Here is a 16,155-nt window from a genome sequence, read left to right as displayed (position 1 = left end):
AAATTAGAATGTTACACAATCCATTCCCAATATCACATCAAATTCATCAAATGGCAATAACATTGTAACAACTGATTTAGACCCTATTCGGAATGGTGATTTTGGGACCACGAATCTAAGTAAAAAATATTTTAAAATTATTTTCTGTGTTTATTATGTGTGAATTTATATATGTGAAATTTTCATGTTTTAATTTTATCGTTTAGGTGCCCGATTTAATAAAAGGGCTTAATCGCGTAAAAAAAATGGTAGTTAAATGTGAAAGTGCCTAATTGTTGTTGTCTTTATAATATGAAGTATTTATGTTGCAATTAAAGCATAATTATAAATGACGGATGGTTGTGACCTTATATTATAATGGTTTTATATTTTATTATAAAGGTTAAATTTGTAAAATGTTAAATAATATATGTTATAATAAAACATAAATTAAACCACCATGCGTTCATCTTTATTCTTATGGCCAAATAACAAAAAGAAAGAAAAGAAATAAAGCTTAGGGTATTCGGCCATTGTTGAGTTTGATTAAGTTATGTAACTAGCTTAGTTTTTTTATAATTTTTATGTTTTTGAGATCGTTGCAGCGCAATGTACAAAGCCCATGCTTGAATTTCTACTTTTGATGAATATTTTGAAATATACCATTGATGAATAATTGAACTTTGTGATGTTAGTTGATGAATTATGAAAGATATGTTTTGGATTAATACGCTTTGTATTGGAATTTTTGATGATTTTGAGTAATTAGGGCTAAATTGCAAAATAGTAAATTGAGGGACTAAAATATGAAATAAATGAAATGTATGGACTTTTATGAGCATGGGTAACATTAAACCTAAGCATGTTGTGTGCAAATTTTGCATGTTTTGTGTTTTGTGCAATTTGGACTAAATTGTAAAAAGTGTGAAATGTTAGGGGTAAAATGGTAATTTTCCTATTTATGTGTTTTTGGACTAAATTAAATGAAATTATGTTTGAATGAGTTTAATTTGAATATGTTTAGATTAAGAACCAAATAATCAAATTTGGATCGGCGGAAAACCAAAGTTGTCGATTAGTCGCCCCGTTCCGATTGTCGTTGTCCGAGTTAAGTTTATAAGCAAATAGATGTTGTTAATTTTAAATAAATATGAGTTTTATATGCTGAAATGATCTATGTGAAAATATATATGTGGTAGCCGAATCTGAATATGCTTGGGACTATGTTTACGAATTCGATTTGACCGAGTTACGACGTTCGAAAGCCCCGTATGAACCTTAGGAATAGCTAGGATACATATGTCATGACATAGGATTTCTGATATGTGTTCTCGTGTAAGACCATGTCTGGGATGTTGGCATCGATATGTGATTGTAACGCACCAAAAATTCTAAATGTTTATTTTCGTATGTTTGTGTTACACAAATACATGTCTGTTTCAGTGGTTAAGTGTCCTAGGAAGAGTCTTCTTGTGCAAAAGTTTTGTTTTAATATGAATAGACCTCTGTCTCTAATCAGTAGGCTTTTAAATAAATATTAATATAACATGACAGAAAGGGCCTGCTGGTCTAGGGGATAAATGGCGTGTTATTCTTACCTGAGGTTTGAAGTTTGAGTCCTGGCATGTGCAAGAGAGTGTTTATTTTGCTTCCTATGCCGTGTGGGTAGTGGAAGTTGATCAAAATACTGTCGATTTAAGTGTAATAGTGTAGTTTTATGTTGTTACTTATTGATTGAGTGCTTACCTATTTTCGGTTGGTGCTTAGGGACTTTTCGAAGGTTAAAAGATCATTAGTTGGCGTTAGGGTGGACGAAACTCCCCTCTTTACTTGATAGAAGGTATGTTGTTGTGAGTTTAACGAATGGGGTAGCTTATGTGTATTCGATTGAGTACTTGTTTAAGTAGGGATTGTTGATTAAGTGTAGGGTTCAAAGGTGTGGGTAGTCCTTTCTTTCGGAAAATAGAAACTAGGTGTGTGAAAACACTGCTCCTAGTCAAAAATATAAAAAAAGCCAAAAAGTGTGTATAGTCGAGACCACACGGGTGTGCATCTACCGGTGTGGTAGACTGTGACTAAACATGGGCATATGATTGACAAGGCCGACCATGTGTGAATTCATGGGTTGGGCCGAATTGGGCCGTGTGGGCCCTACGGGCATGTGGGCCCCACACAGGTAAACACACAGACGTGTGGAAATTATTGGGCCAGGCTGTGTAATACACACGACCAAGGCCATTATGGGCCGTGTGGGCCACACGAGCGTATGGGCCCACATGAGCCGTAGGCCTATTGTCATAGTTTGACTGTTAAGGTTGCACGGGTCGCCCGAGACGACTATGGACCTACTATTAGGTCAGTATGTTTACCTAGACCCCCTATTTGATAAAATGACTATTTTGCCCCTGTGTGATGTATGGATCTATATTCATGTATGACTATATTTTAGCATGCTATTTTAGCTGAATTGAGTACATGTGTAATATTATGATATGACATGACATGTTGCATGATGCGTTGCATGGGGATGGGTTTAATATGATTGGAGGAAATGTACTGTACTGGCAGCTCTGCTGCAAATACTGTTTAGTGCCGCAATCGGTACCACTTGGAGTGTAGGGATAGGTGGGTTGATTATATCCCCACATAGAGTGTAGGGTTGGACTGAGATAGAGTGTAGAGGCTGGTTGGGTAGGATTTCTTGATTGCATATCTATACTATTACTGTCACTAAGATGGGCTCAGGCCCAAACTGATACTAATATTGTAATGGGCTAAGGCCCTAACTGAAACTGAACCATTATTGAACTGGGCTTAGGCCCATATTGTATTTTCTAACTGTATGGTTTTTTTATATGGGATTACACACTGAGTTTTCGTAAACTCACCCTTTTATTTATCTGCGCAGGTAATCCCCAGATCTAGGTGGATCGGTGCAGCGCAGGACTCAGAGGTGGCCACACAACTGCTATTATTTTCACATTTGATTTTGATTATAAGTATTTTTAGTTGGGTTATTTTTATTGTAATAAGGCCTCTTTGGATTTTTGTTTTTAATTTGAGATTTTCATTTGTTTTGATTTATAACTACTAGCAGTAGGAAAAGACGTGGGTTTTCAAAAAGATAAATGTTTTTTCAAAGATACCACGAATACGCAACCTGTTTTAAGAGCTTCCGTAAGAAATAACGATTTAAAAATTAATGACGTTTTAATATGATTAACTTTTTGACAAACGACTCATATTTTGAAAATGAACGACACATCTTAAAATCATCTTTAAGATCTAACAAAGGCGTTAAATAGAGAATCGATTTTTCAACGATATCCCCCTTTACGAAAACACTTCAATGTGACATCGCCAGATTCAGCCATAACGTCCAGGCCGGGTTTAGGGTGTTACAGTGATTACGTGTAAGACCCTGTTTGGGACAGTGGCATCAATATGTGATTACATGTAAGACCATGTCTGGGACATTGGCATTGTACGATATGTGTGATTATCCAAGTATCCAATTCAATTCCGAATGGTTCAATGGGCAATGATAAGTTGTGATCAAATATGTAAATCGAGCTAAAGTGATCAGGTATGTGATAGTTGATTACCTCTTTGAAAATAAGGTAAGTTGGTTATTTAATATGTGATGCAAATTATACGTGATGTTAATGTAAATATATGTGTATTTGTGAAGTGTGCTCGGCCACATGTTATGCATAAGTATGTGATTAAAGTTTGATTCATGAGTATATGCATATGAGTATATATATATTCGGTTACATAATGATATTATGGCTTTGAAATTGACTGATACTTTGATAAAAGGTATATGTATATTCGGCCAAGATAAAGTTTATATATGAAAGTATATGTTGTATATGAAGCTGTAAGCTTGAAATTAAATGTGATTATAATAGCATGAATTAGCTTGGTTAATTTTAGTTGATTTTGTCATTGAGTTATTTATTTGCTTATGACTTACTAAGTTATGATAGCTTACTGTGTGTGTATGTTTGCCTCTGTTTTATAGATTTTGGAATCAAGTTACGAGCTCAGGGATTGTCAGTGAAGTTTATCACACTATCGACTGTTTTCGGTACTTTATAAGTTGAACTTAAACCTATGGCATGTATAGGCTAGTTTATGTTTATGTTTGATTTTGGGTTATGTAAATATGAACCATGCAAAAATGGTTTATTCATTATGTTAAGTTTGGTTTTGATGGTTCAGCCATTCTATATTTATCTGTGAATCACGGTTGATATATTTACTAATGGTGATGAAGTTATGTCAAAGTGTATGTGTATGGTATATTTGGTATGATGTGAAATTGTGGTTGGATATTCTTGTTGAGTGATATGCTCGATATATAAGTGAGATGTATTAGGTAAATGACTATAATTTGAAGTATTGGTAACCGGTTATAAGATGAAGTAAATATGGATAATGATTATAAGTTTTTGATCATTGGTTGTAAATGATGTGCATTTATATACGGCTAATGATAGATAAATTAAATATGTATGCATATGACATGTTTGTTTATGGTTTGATATTTTAAGTGACAAGTTGATTTTTGTATTCGGTTGTGCAATGATAAATTAACTTAAGATTGAATTTGTGGAATTGGTATGACTTTAATGGCTTAATTTTCATGTTAAAATTTGGTTATATTTGACATGGTTGGAGTTTATTTTGGTATGTATATCAGATGATAGGTATGATTTGTGTTCTGGTGATATGTTTGGATTTGGTTATTTTGTGAGATAAATGGTAACTTGTTCAAGGCATGATTATAATCGGTTATACCTAGCCAAATAAAGGAATATGCTTATGACATGTTGATTTATGGATTAGTTATTTAGACTCGGTTTTTAATGGAAAGTATGTATAAGCATTATGTTTAAATTATTGTGTATTTAGATTTGGTGTCATATGACTTATTTGACGAGATAAAAACAAAGTTTAGGTATAATTATAATAGTCATGAAATGTTTATGTATTGATGCTTGGAAATGGTTTAAATTGATATGGTTATATGCGCATAACTTGATATGAGAAAAGATGTATATTTTTGGCCTTGTTTAATGCATGTTAATGTGTATATAAATATATATATATATATCTGTGTGTTTATTATGCTGTGTGGTTGCTTTAGCTTAGAGTAATATGCATAATATGTGAATTTATCTAATCATGAAATGGTATGTTTTATCACATGCATACTTTTTGTTAATTGCTGATACATGTTTGATTATGTTTAAGTTTTTGTAACACCCCAAACCCGGCCCAGACGTTACGGTCGAATTCAGTGTGCCACATTGAAGTGTTACTGTATAGGTCATGTCTTATCTAAAATCTTTCTTAGTGATTTAAGGGTATTTTCGTTATAGATTAAAGTGAATGGAAGCTGTGCACCAGGTAGGATGCCAGAAAAAAAGAGGAGGTGAGTCTATTAGACTGCTTAAGTACCAAGCTCTCCACGGGTCCACTCCTAGACATGCACACAACCATTGCCACACTTTAACTGAATGATTGTTCAGGAAAAACCGTTTCATTTTAAGCCTTTGAAAACACTTATTAATTATTGAAAACTTTTTCATTTCGAAAGCTTTGTCTTGTTTCACGATATTTTGAAATCAGGTATCTCTTTTAAAAACATGCCCTAGAGCTATTCAATTTCAAACATTTAAATCCATATCATGCCTAAGCTAATAATCATACTAAAGCAATTAAAAATAATTAAAGCGGCCTTATTACAACCTAAAACCCAAAGCAATTAAAGTAAATGAAACTAATCAAGTCATAAGAAGAAAATTGAGCTTGCAAAACATGTGGCCACTCCGAATCCCTCTCAGCTCCAAGTCCACCATGGTTGGGGGTTACTTGCATGGATAAAATTAAAGGGTGAGTTTGGAAAACTCAGTGTGTAAAATAACCCAACCATAGTCCAGATCGGTTCAAACCACAGAAACAGATTAAGTTGGGCCTTAGCCCTATACAGAATTTAGAATGAAGCCCATAGGCCCATAATGTAAATGTAATGATATATCTTGTATGCGAAAACCAAACCCATATCCATCTCAGATACACCCCGTGCCAACCTTACACCATGTGGGAGACTACTCGACCCACCCATCCGCTACACGTCACAAAATTTGCAGCATGGCTGCTAGAACAGATATTGTGACAGAGTCACCAGATACAGATATTGTGGTAGAGCCACTAGAAATAGATATTTGTGGTAGAGCCACCAGATCAGATATTTGTGGCAGAGCCACCAGAACACTTCTTCCATCAATATAACCTATATCCTAAGCAACAGATATACATGTCACGGCATACAACAAACAGAATCAGAGTATCATGCATTTCAGTCAAAAGTAACACTAGGGGTATAATGGTAATTTTGCACATAAGGGTATAATGGTAATTTTCATACATAAGGGTATTTTAGTAAATTTAACTATTTTAGGGTTTACACTCATAGTACAGCCATTAACACATTAACAGAAACACTTACCGAGCGTTTTTACCGAATTGGGCCCGTTGGCCCATTAACCCGATTTCGGCCCACTAAGCCCAAATATACCGAAGTGCATTAAATTGTGCACTCTACAATCATACCGCTTGTGATTTCCAAGATTAACAACCAAACCATCTCACGAGCGTTCGCACGCTACAAGTTCACAAAATACCGGCTTTTCGGCATTTCGGCATTTTGATTTTTCAGCTTTTGCCGATCTACTCTATGAGTGGGTGTCGTTTACACACCTGATTTGTTACAACTGCTATCGAAATCTCCCATGATATCCTACAATCATCACTAGACATATCAGATCCAAAATACAATGGCAACCATCATAAACTTACTTACCATAATCGGCCATCAATACCTATGGCCCTTGAGATCCTACCTTTGCCAAAACTAGAGACTAGATCTAGATCTAGTCGTTCTACTTGTCCCAGCCTTTGATTAGCAACCTTTGGGTCACACTAACCCCAAAACAAATCAATTGTTACAACCCTTAGAGCCTTAAGCTCCAATCGATATCCTCCCTATGCCTTTAGGGATTTCAGCTTTTCTAAAACCCGAAATAAAGAATAGATTTGAGTACCTACCTTAGGTTCTTTCAATCAAAATGATTCCACTTCAGTTTCTACTCAGATCTGATGCAGATCTAGCCCTTAAACACTAGCAGAAATCGAATCTTAGAGATCTAAAGATTCGGCTATACGTCCCTAAAAACATGGTGTTTTCAGCTTTTGGAACTGTGAAGAGGAAGATGATTTGGTATGGTGGTTTTTGCAGTGGTATTGCCGACAGGGGTTGAGGTTTAGAGGATGTGAAAATCAACCAAAAGAGATGAAGAAAATATGAGGATTTTGACTAGAAGAAATTAGTACAAGAAATAACTTTTGGGATTTTGGCTTTTATGGCAATCGGCTATAGAGGTTTAGAAAAGATTGGGAATGAAAGAGGAGAGGAGCAGAATGGTAGGAATGTTTCGGCCAGAGAAGAAAAGAAAGAGAAAAATAAAATAGAAGAAGAGAGGAGAAGAGAAGGAAGAATTCAGCACTCAGGAGATCTAACTTTGCGTTTTTCGGCTTTTTGCGACACTGAGAAGAGAATAGAATGAAAGTGAAGGCTCTAGGTGGCTAACCCTAGTTTGGTAAAACAAAAAGAAAATAAAGCTTGCCCTAATGACCATTCAGACCCACGGCCCGACCTTCCTAAAGCCCTAGCTGAATTTTCACTTAAGCTCTATCACATGCCCAGCACATGCACACAAAAATAAAAGTAGCAACACACTTACCTTGTGACTTGGACTCTGGCTCCCCCTAATCATCCACACGTCACTCCCCAAACACCTAGGTGGTGCCACATGCCACTTTACCACAGATCTTTTTGTGTCCTATTTTACCACTTCAATTTTAAAAGCCTATATCGCCAGAACCCTCTCTCTCCAAAATTAAAATTTAGGAATTGCCTCGAATTAAATTTACTCTTGGGACTTTTAAAGGCCCACCAACATACTTAGACCCGCACCAGACAGTTGAAATGCAGTATTTCTAAAATTCATTGAAAATTACAGAAATCCCGAAAATCCCGAAAATTGGGGCGTTACAACTCTACCCTCCTTAAAGAAATTTCGTCCTCAAAATTTACCTAATTCAAACAGATGAGGGTATTGTTGTCGCATCGCCTCTTTTGGCTCCCAAGTAGCTTCTTCTCTGCCATGATTACTTTAAAGCACTTTTACCAAAGGAACTGACTTCCTTCTTAGAACCTTAACATCACGATCCAGTGTCTGCACAGGCTCTTCCTCGAAAGTCAAATTAGGCCGCACTTCAACCTTTATAACCGGCACGACATGAGTATGGTCAGAATGATATCACCTTAACATAGAGATGTGGAAAACATCGTGAATCCTATCTAACTCTGGAGGTAATTCCAATTGGTAAGCCACAGGACCTACTCGCTTAAGAACCCGATAAGGCCCAATGAACTGCGGACTCAACTTGCCCTTCTTACCAAACCTTAATATCTTCTTCCAAGGTGAAACCTTTAAGAAGACCATCTCACCTACTAAATACTCAATCTCCTTATGCTTCAAATCTGCATATGACTTTTGCCTATCAGATACTTCCTTTAACTGATCTTTGATTATTCTGATCTTATCCTCAGTATTCGCTACCAACTCAAGTCCAAGAACCTGTCGTTCCCCCAGTTCGGTCCATACAGCGCTTCATATGGTGCCATTCGGATACTCGCCTGATAATTATTGTTATATGCAAACTCTACCAACGGAAAGTAATCCTCCCAACTACCTCGAAAGTCTACCAACGGAAAGTAATCCTCCCAACTACCTCGGAAGTCGATAACGCATCCCCTCAACATGTCTTCCAAAATCTTAATAACCCTTTCTGACTGACCATCCATCTGAGGATAAAAAGTCGTGCTAAAGTTCAATCACGTTCCCAGTGCCTCATGCAACTTTTGCCAGAACCAAGATGTGAACCTAGGATCCCGATAAAAAATAATCGATACCGGCACTCCATGAAGTCGCACAATCCCCGCCACGTACAATTTGGCTAACTTCTGAATTGAATAGTCAGTGCGGACAAGTATGAAATGAGCAGACTTGGTCAACCTATCCACAATCACCCAAACTGAGTCCTTCTTCGTCGGTGTCAGGGGTAGCCCACTCACAAAGTCCATGGTTACCCTCTTTCATTTCCAAAGTGGTATCTTTACTAGCTGCAAAAGTCCAAAAGGTAGTTGATGTTCAGCTTTCACCTACTGGCATGTCAGGCATTTCCCCACGAACTCCGTTACTTCTCGCTTAAGCCCAGGCCACCAATACAATTCTCGCAAGTCGTGATACAACTTATTCCCTCCAGGATGCATAGCACAAATTCCTCCATGAGCTTCTTTCAGTATTGACTGCCTTAAGTCAGAGTCCTTCGGAACACAAACTCTCCCTCGGAAACACAGAACTCCTATACTATTCAATCCAAACTCAGAAGTTTCCCCTTTCTCAACTTGTTGGAATCGAGAAACTAAAGACTCATCCTTCAACTACTTTTCCTTAATCTGATCTACCCAGGCTAGCCTTACTTGCAACTCAGCCAACAGACTACCATCATCATACAGACTCAAATGAGCAAACATTACCCTCAGATCAGATACAGCTCTACGGCTTATGGCATCGGCTACCACATTAGCCTTGCCTGGGTGATACTCAATCGAACAGTCATAATCCTTAAACAACTCTATCCATCTTCGTTGCCTAAGGTTCAACTCCTTCTGAATCAAAAAGTACTTGAGACTCTTATGATCCGTGTATATGACACACCTTTCTCCGTACAGGTAGTGTTTCCAAATCTTAAGTGCAAATATTACTGCTGCCAATTCAAGGTCGTGAGTAGGATAGTTCACCTCGTGAGGCTTAAGCTTTTGCGATGCATAAGCAACCACCTTACCCTCTTGCATCAACACACAGCCTAAAACCACATGTGATGCGTCACTATACACGGTAAAATCCTTCCCAAACTCCAGCTGAATTAATACAGGTGCCTCGGTCAGAACTTTCTTCAACTTCTCAAAAGCTTCCTCTTGCTCTCGGTCCAAACAAACGGTGCTCCTTTCCTTATAAGCTTTTTCAAAGGTGCTGCTAACACAGAAAAACCTTCCACAAACCTTCTATAAAACCCTGCCAAACCCAGGAAACTCTGAATTTCTGACACCGACCTAGGTGGCTTCCACTCCAGAATCGCTTCAATCTTTAGAGGGTCTACCTTGATCCCCTCAGCAGAGACAACATGACCTAGGAAGTTTACCTCCCTCAACCAAAATTCACACTTACTGAATTTCGTATAAAGTTCCCTCTCCCTCAATACTTGCAGCACAATGTGGAGATGTTCATCATGTTTCTCTTCAGTTTCAGAGTACACAAGAATATCGTCAATAAAAACGACCACGAATCGGTCCAAGAATGGTTGGAATACCGATTCATCAGATCCATAAATGCTGTAAGAGCGTTCGTTAACCCAAATGGCATAACCAAAAACTCGTAATGACCATACCGAGTCCTGAATGCCGTCTTATGAATATCTACCTCCTTGACCCTTAATTGATGATATCCAGATCGAAGATCAATCTTGCAAAATACTGAAGCTCCTCTAAGTTGGTCAAACAAGTCGTCGATTCTTGGTAGAGGGTACTTATTCTTAATCGTCAGTTTGTTCAACTGTCGATAATTGATGCACATCCGCATCGTCCCATCCTTTTTTTTCACAAACAACATCGGTGCTCCCCACGAAGACACACTCGGCCTAATAAAGCCTCTATCCAACAACTCTTGAATATGTGCTTTTAGCTCCACTAACTCCTTCGGTGCCATCCTGTATGGTGCGATGGACACTGGTGTCGTTCCAGGCAACAAGTCAATTCCAAACTCGACTTCTCGGTTCAGAGGCAATCCCGGGAGCTCTTTTGGAAAAACATCTTGGAACTCCTTAACGGTTCTAACTTTATCCACCGTCAGACCCTCAGTCTCGACTGACTCAAAAATGCAAGATAAGCCTCACAACCCTTACAAATCCACTTCTCAGCTCTCAATGCCGACACCACATTAGACAAATAATCCCTTTGCTCACCTATCATCATAGCCTCCTCACCTTCAGCGGTCTTTAACACCATATGCTTAGCTGCACAGTCCAGAGTTGCCCTATGCTTAACAAGCCAATCCATCCCTAGAATGAGGTCGAATTCTCTGAACGGTAACTCCATCAAGTCTCTAGAGAAAATATTTCCTTGAGTTTCTAAAGGCACGTCTCTATACAGTTTGTCTACCCTAATCGAGTGGCCTAAAGGACTTAGTATAGATACCCTACTCATAGTCTCCTCAGAGTGCACACCCAACGACCCAGATATGGAACATGCAACATACGAATGAGTAGATCCAATATCTATCAAAGCAGTGTATGGCATGCTAGAAATCAAGAGCGTACCAGTTATGACATCGGGTGCATCACCCTCCTCTCGATGACGAGCTGCATACACCAACACTGGCTGTCGAGCCTCAGCATTTTTGACCCCTCTGTCGGGTACTCCTCGACCCTGACAATTTCCATTACCGCCCCTACCTTGTCCACGTCCTCTCGGTGGTTGTGGTCCACCTCTCACCGGTTCAGCAACCCTCCATTCTGTAACTTGAATCTGATCTATTTTTTGCGGACAGTCCTTTACTTTATGCTCTATAGATCCGCACCGGAAACAAGCACCAGAACGTTTCCTACACTCGCCCAGATGTACCTTACCACAGTCCCCACAAACTTGTAGTCTAACAACATTCATCAGAACTGCTCGAACTGGTTCTTCTACTCTTTCCCTTTTAGCACTCCTATTTGCACCACCCGGGGGTCCCGAATCCCTCCAAAATCGATTCTGATCCTTCTCACGATTCTGTCTTTCAGTATGCTTCACCTTCTCAGCAATCTTAGCTTTCTCCACCAAAGTAGCAAAGTCTCGCTCCCTCTACGGAGCAATTAGCACCCTAAGTTCATCTCTAAGACCATCCTCAAAGTGCACACTATGTTCATACTCCGTAGCAACTATCCCAACGGCATATCGGCTCAGCCTTAGAAACTTAGCCTCGTACTCAGTAACTATCTTACCCCCTTGAACCAGATTCAGAAATTCTTTCCTACGGGCGTCCACAAAACTTGCCCCAACATACTTTCCCTTGAAGACCGTCTTAAACAGCTCCCAAGTCACCCTGTCAGCAAGGGTCCCATCCCTCACAGTGAGCCACCACTGATAACCCTTCAGCTTCTGCTCTACGGAACAGTCTAAGTCATCCATAATCCATTCCGTAGCCTCTAACCAATACTCAGCCACATTCGGGGCTACACCAGATACACCCCTAAAGATCTCCACCCCGTTAGCCCTGAGTCGCTCAAAAATAGATCCTCGAATTCTGTTACCCGTACTTGCCCCAGTAACCCTTTTCAGAACACGAAGCATTGCCTGAGATAAAACGTCATCCCTGGTACCTCGATCATGAGACTCCACTTCTGTTGCCACTGGTACCGGTGCATCTGTCGCTAGCATATGTCCTGAAGACGAAGATCCAGCCCGTGTACTACCTCATCCACGTCCACGATCCCTTCCACGAGCTGCTCTCATACTCATGTCGTATTATCTGATTACAAATTTTATGTATCAATTAAATATTTCAATGTTTATTACAGATGTTTTATGAATAGACAGTAATTCAGAGTTTTGGTTTTCGCGAAATCGTAGCCTAGCTACAGTCTTTAGTCTACTTATCCAAAAAATTCTACAATTCTATCATCACCCTAAGTAGAGTATCATAATAAGGTTTCAGTACAGGCATATAGCTGATTATTCAGAAATATTCAGAAAAATAAAAAATGATACTTACAGACTTGGGCCGGAGATTCGGTGTGCCACCTACTCAGAATAAAATTTTAGAAAACTGGATATTCCACAGCCGAGTTGTTGCAACTTGGCTCTGATACCACTAAATGTAACACCCCAAACCCGACCCAGACGTTACGGTCAAATCCGGTGTGTCACATTGAAGCGTTACTGTATAGGTCATGTCTTATCTAAAATCTTTCTTAGTGATTTAAGGGTATTTTCGTTATAGATTAAAGTGAATGAAAGCTGTGCACCAGGTAGGATGCTGGAAAAAAAGAGAAGGTGAGTCTATTAGACTGCTTAAGTACCAAGCTCTCCACGGATCCAGTTCTAGACATGCACCCAACCATTGCCGCACTTTAACTGAATGATTGTTCAGGAAAAAACCATTTCATTTTAAGCCTTTGAAAACACTTATTAATTTTTGAAAATGTTTTCATTTTGGAAGCTTTGTCTTGTTTCACGATATTTTGAAATCAGGTATCTCTTTTAAAAACGCACCCTAGAGCTATTCAATTTCAAACATTTAAATCCATATCATGCATAAGCTAATAATCATACTAAAGCAATTAAAAATAATTAAAGTGGCCTTATTACAACCCTAAACCCAAAGCAATTAAAGTAAATGAAACTAATCAAGTCATAAGAAGAAAATTGAGCTTGCAAAACATGTGGCTACTCCGTATCCCTCTCAACTCCAAGTCCACTATGGTTGGGGGTTACTTGCATGGATAAAATTAAGGGGTGAGTTTGGAAAACTCAGTGTGTAAAATAACCCAACCATAGTCCAGATCAGTTCAAACCACAGAAATAGATTAAGTTGGGCCTTAGCCTATCTGAGTCTGAATGAAGTCCATAGGCCCATAATGAAAATGAACAAATATATCTTGTATGCAGAAAACCCAACCCATATCTATCCGTATACACCCCCGTGCCAACCTTACACCATGTGGGGCGACTACTCGACCCACTCATCAGCTACACATTACAAAATTTGCAGCATGGCTTCCAGAATAGATATTATGACAGAGTCACCAGATACAGATATTATGGCAGAGCCACCAGAAATAGATATTTGTGGCAGAGCCACTAGATTAGATATTTGTAGCAAAGCCACCAGAACGCTTCCTCCATCAATATAACCCATATCCCAGGCAACAGATATACATGTCATGGCATACAACAAAGAGAATCAGAATATCATGCATTTCAGTCAAAATTATCCCTAGAGGTATAATGGTAATTTTGCACCTAGGGGTATAAAGGTAATTTTCATACTTAGGGGTATTTTAGTAAATTTAACTATTTTAGGGTTTACACTCATATTACAACCATTAACACATTAACAAAAACACTTACCAAGTGTTTTTACTGAATTGGGCCCGTTGGCCCATTAACCCAATTTCGGCCCACTAAGCCCAAATATACCGAAATGCATGAAATTGCACACTCTGCAATCGTACCGCTTGTGATTACCAAAATTAACAACCAAACCATCTCATGAGTGCTCGCACGCTCGCAAGTTCATAAAATGCTAACTTTTTAACATTTCGGCTTTTCAGCTTTTGCCGATCTAGTCTATGAGTGGGTGTCGTTTACACACCTGATTTGCGAAAACTGCTACCAATATCTCCCACGATATACTACAATCGTCACTAGACATATCAGATCCAAAATACAATAGCAACCATCATAAACTTACTTACCATAACCTGTGACAGCCCAAAATTGACCCTAGTCGGAAGGTGGTCTTGGGACCACAAAACCGAGGCATAAAAATAATTAAAAATTTATTTTGATGCCTATAATATGTGTGTGCTCATGTATGACATTTTATGATGATTGATTTAGTGTTATAAGGGTGAATTCCACAAGAAAGGACTTAGTAATGAACTTTGAAAGTATGATAGGGAAATGTGTGATGACTAATTAAAGCATGCATGCAAAATAATGGACTTGCATGTCAAATTCCCCCTTTTATAGGTGGTGGCCGGCCATGACAAGGAGGATGGGCTAAACATGTCATGAAACATGTTTTGTTGGTGCATTAGGGTGAAATAATAAACAAAGGTGTATGGGTGATAAAAAATGAAAAAAAAATGTGTGTGAGTGTGGTAATCCCCCATTGCCGTGAGTTGTAGAGAAGGAAAGAAAAAATTTTGTTCATCCTTTCTTTGAGCCAAAACTAAGGAAGAAGGAGGATTTTTGCTTCATGCTTGGTTTGGAAGAGATCTAGAAGGAGATTTGGCCAAGTTTGCATCAAGATTAAGGTATGTATGAGGTTGTGTTAGGAGTTTCATGCATGTTTTGGTTGCTAACTTGATGTGCATGTTAGCCATGGCTCAAATCTTTGTTAAGCCATGGAAATGGTATTTGGCCAAAGTTGTTATGGTGATAAAGCCATTGCATGCTAAGTGTGAAGCTTGATGATGATGCATGCAATGATGGATTGTCTACTCTTGAGCAAGATTTGAGCCTTCTTTTTGATTTATCATGATTGAAGTTGAAAAGGAGCATGATTGTCATATTCGGCCATTCATGAGCATGGTTCATGCTTCTTGCATGTTAGTTAAAATTTGTATTTTGGATGGCTATGGACACCTTGAAAATTCGCCATGCTCATATTGTATATATATGTTTGCACATGATGTTTTGGCTATGAAGTAAGTGATGAATAAGTTGGTTTAAAGAAGAAGATGTTGAAGAATAATTGTGAAATTTCAAGCACAATTCGCCTAGCACACATATAAGTGCTTGATGCTATATTATAAGTTTTGAGCCACAATATGCAAAGCATTAACTAGTAAAATGCATGCTGTTTTTGTGAGGTATTAAGTGCATAATTGGCCTCAACATGTACATGAATATTCGGCCTTGGGTAGCCTATTGAAGGCCTTAGCATTTCCTTGATGCTCAAATAAATTGTATTGAATTGCTTGATGTAGTATAAAATGTGCATGACCATTGTGTATTCAAGCTAAAGAGTGGCCATATGACCATTTAAAATCCTTGTCATATTCGCCATAAGCAAGCACAATGAGGTTTTAATAAATTGAATTTGTTTGAATTAGCTCAAGAGCTAAGAGGGCCACAATTGGACAAGGGAAGGAAAAGGTGATCGAATAGCCAAAAAAGCCGTTCGACAACATCCGAGGTAAGTCCTCAAGAAGTGATCTTACTTGAATTATGTAAGATGAAACATGGATGTGTATGATTATTGATCATGT

Source organism: Gossypium arboreum, chromosome 7 (assembly GCF_025698485.1).
Source record: "Gossypium arboreum isolate Shixiya-1 chromosome 7, ASM2569848v2, whole genome shotgun sequence".
In the NCBI taxonomy this organism is placed as follows: Eukaryota; Viridiplantae; Streptophyta; class Magnoliopsida; order Malvales; family Malvaceae; genus Gossypium; species Gossypium arboreum.
This window is presented reverse-complemented; position numbering follows the sequence as displayed.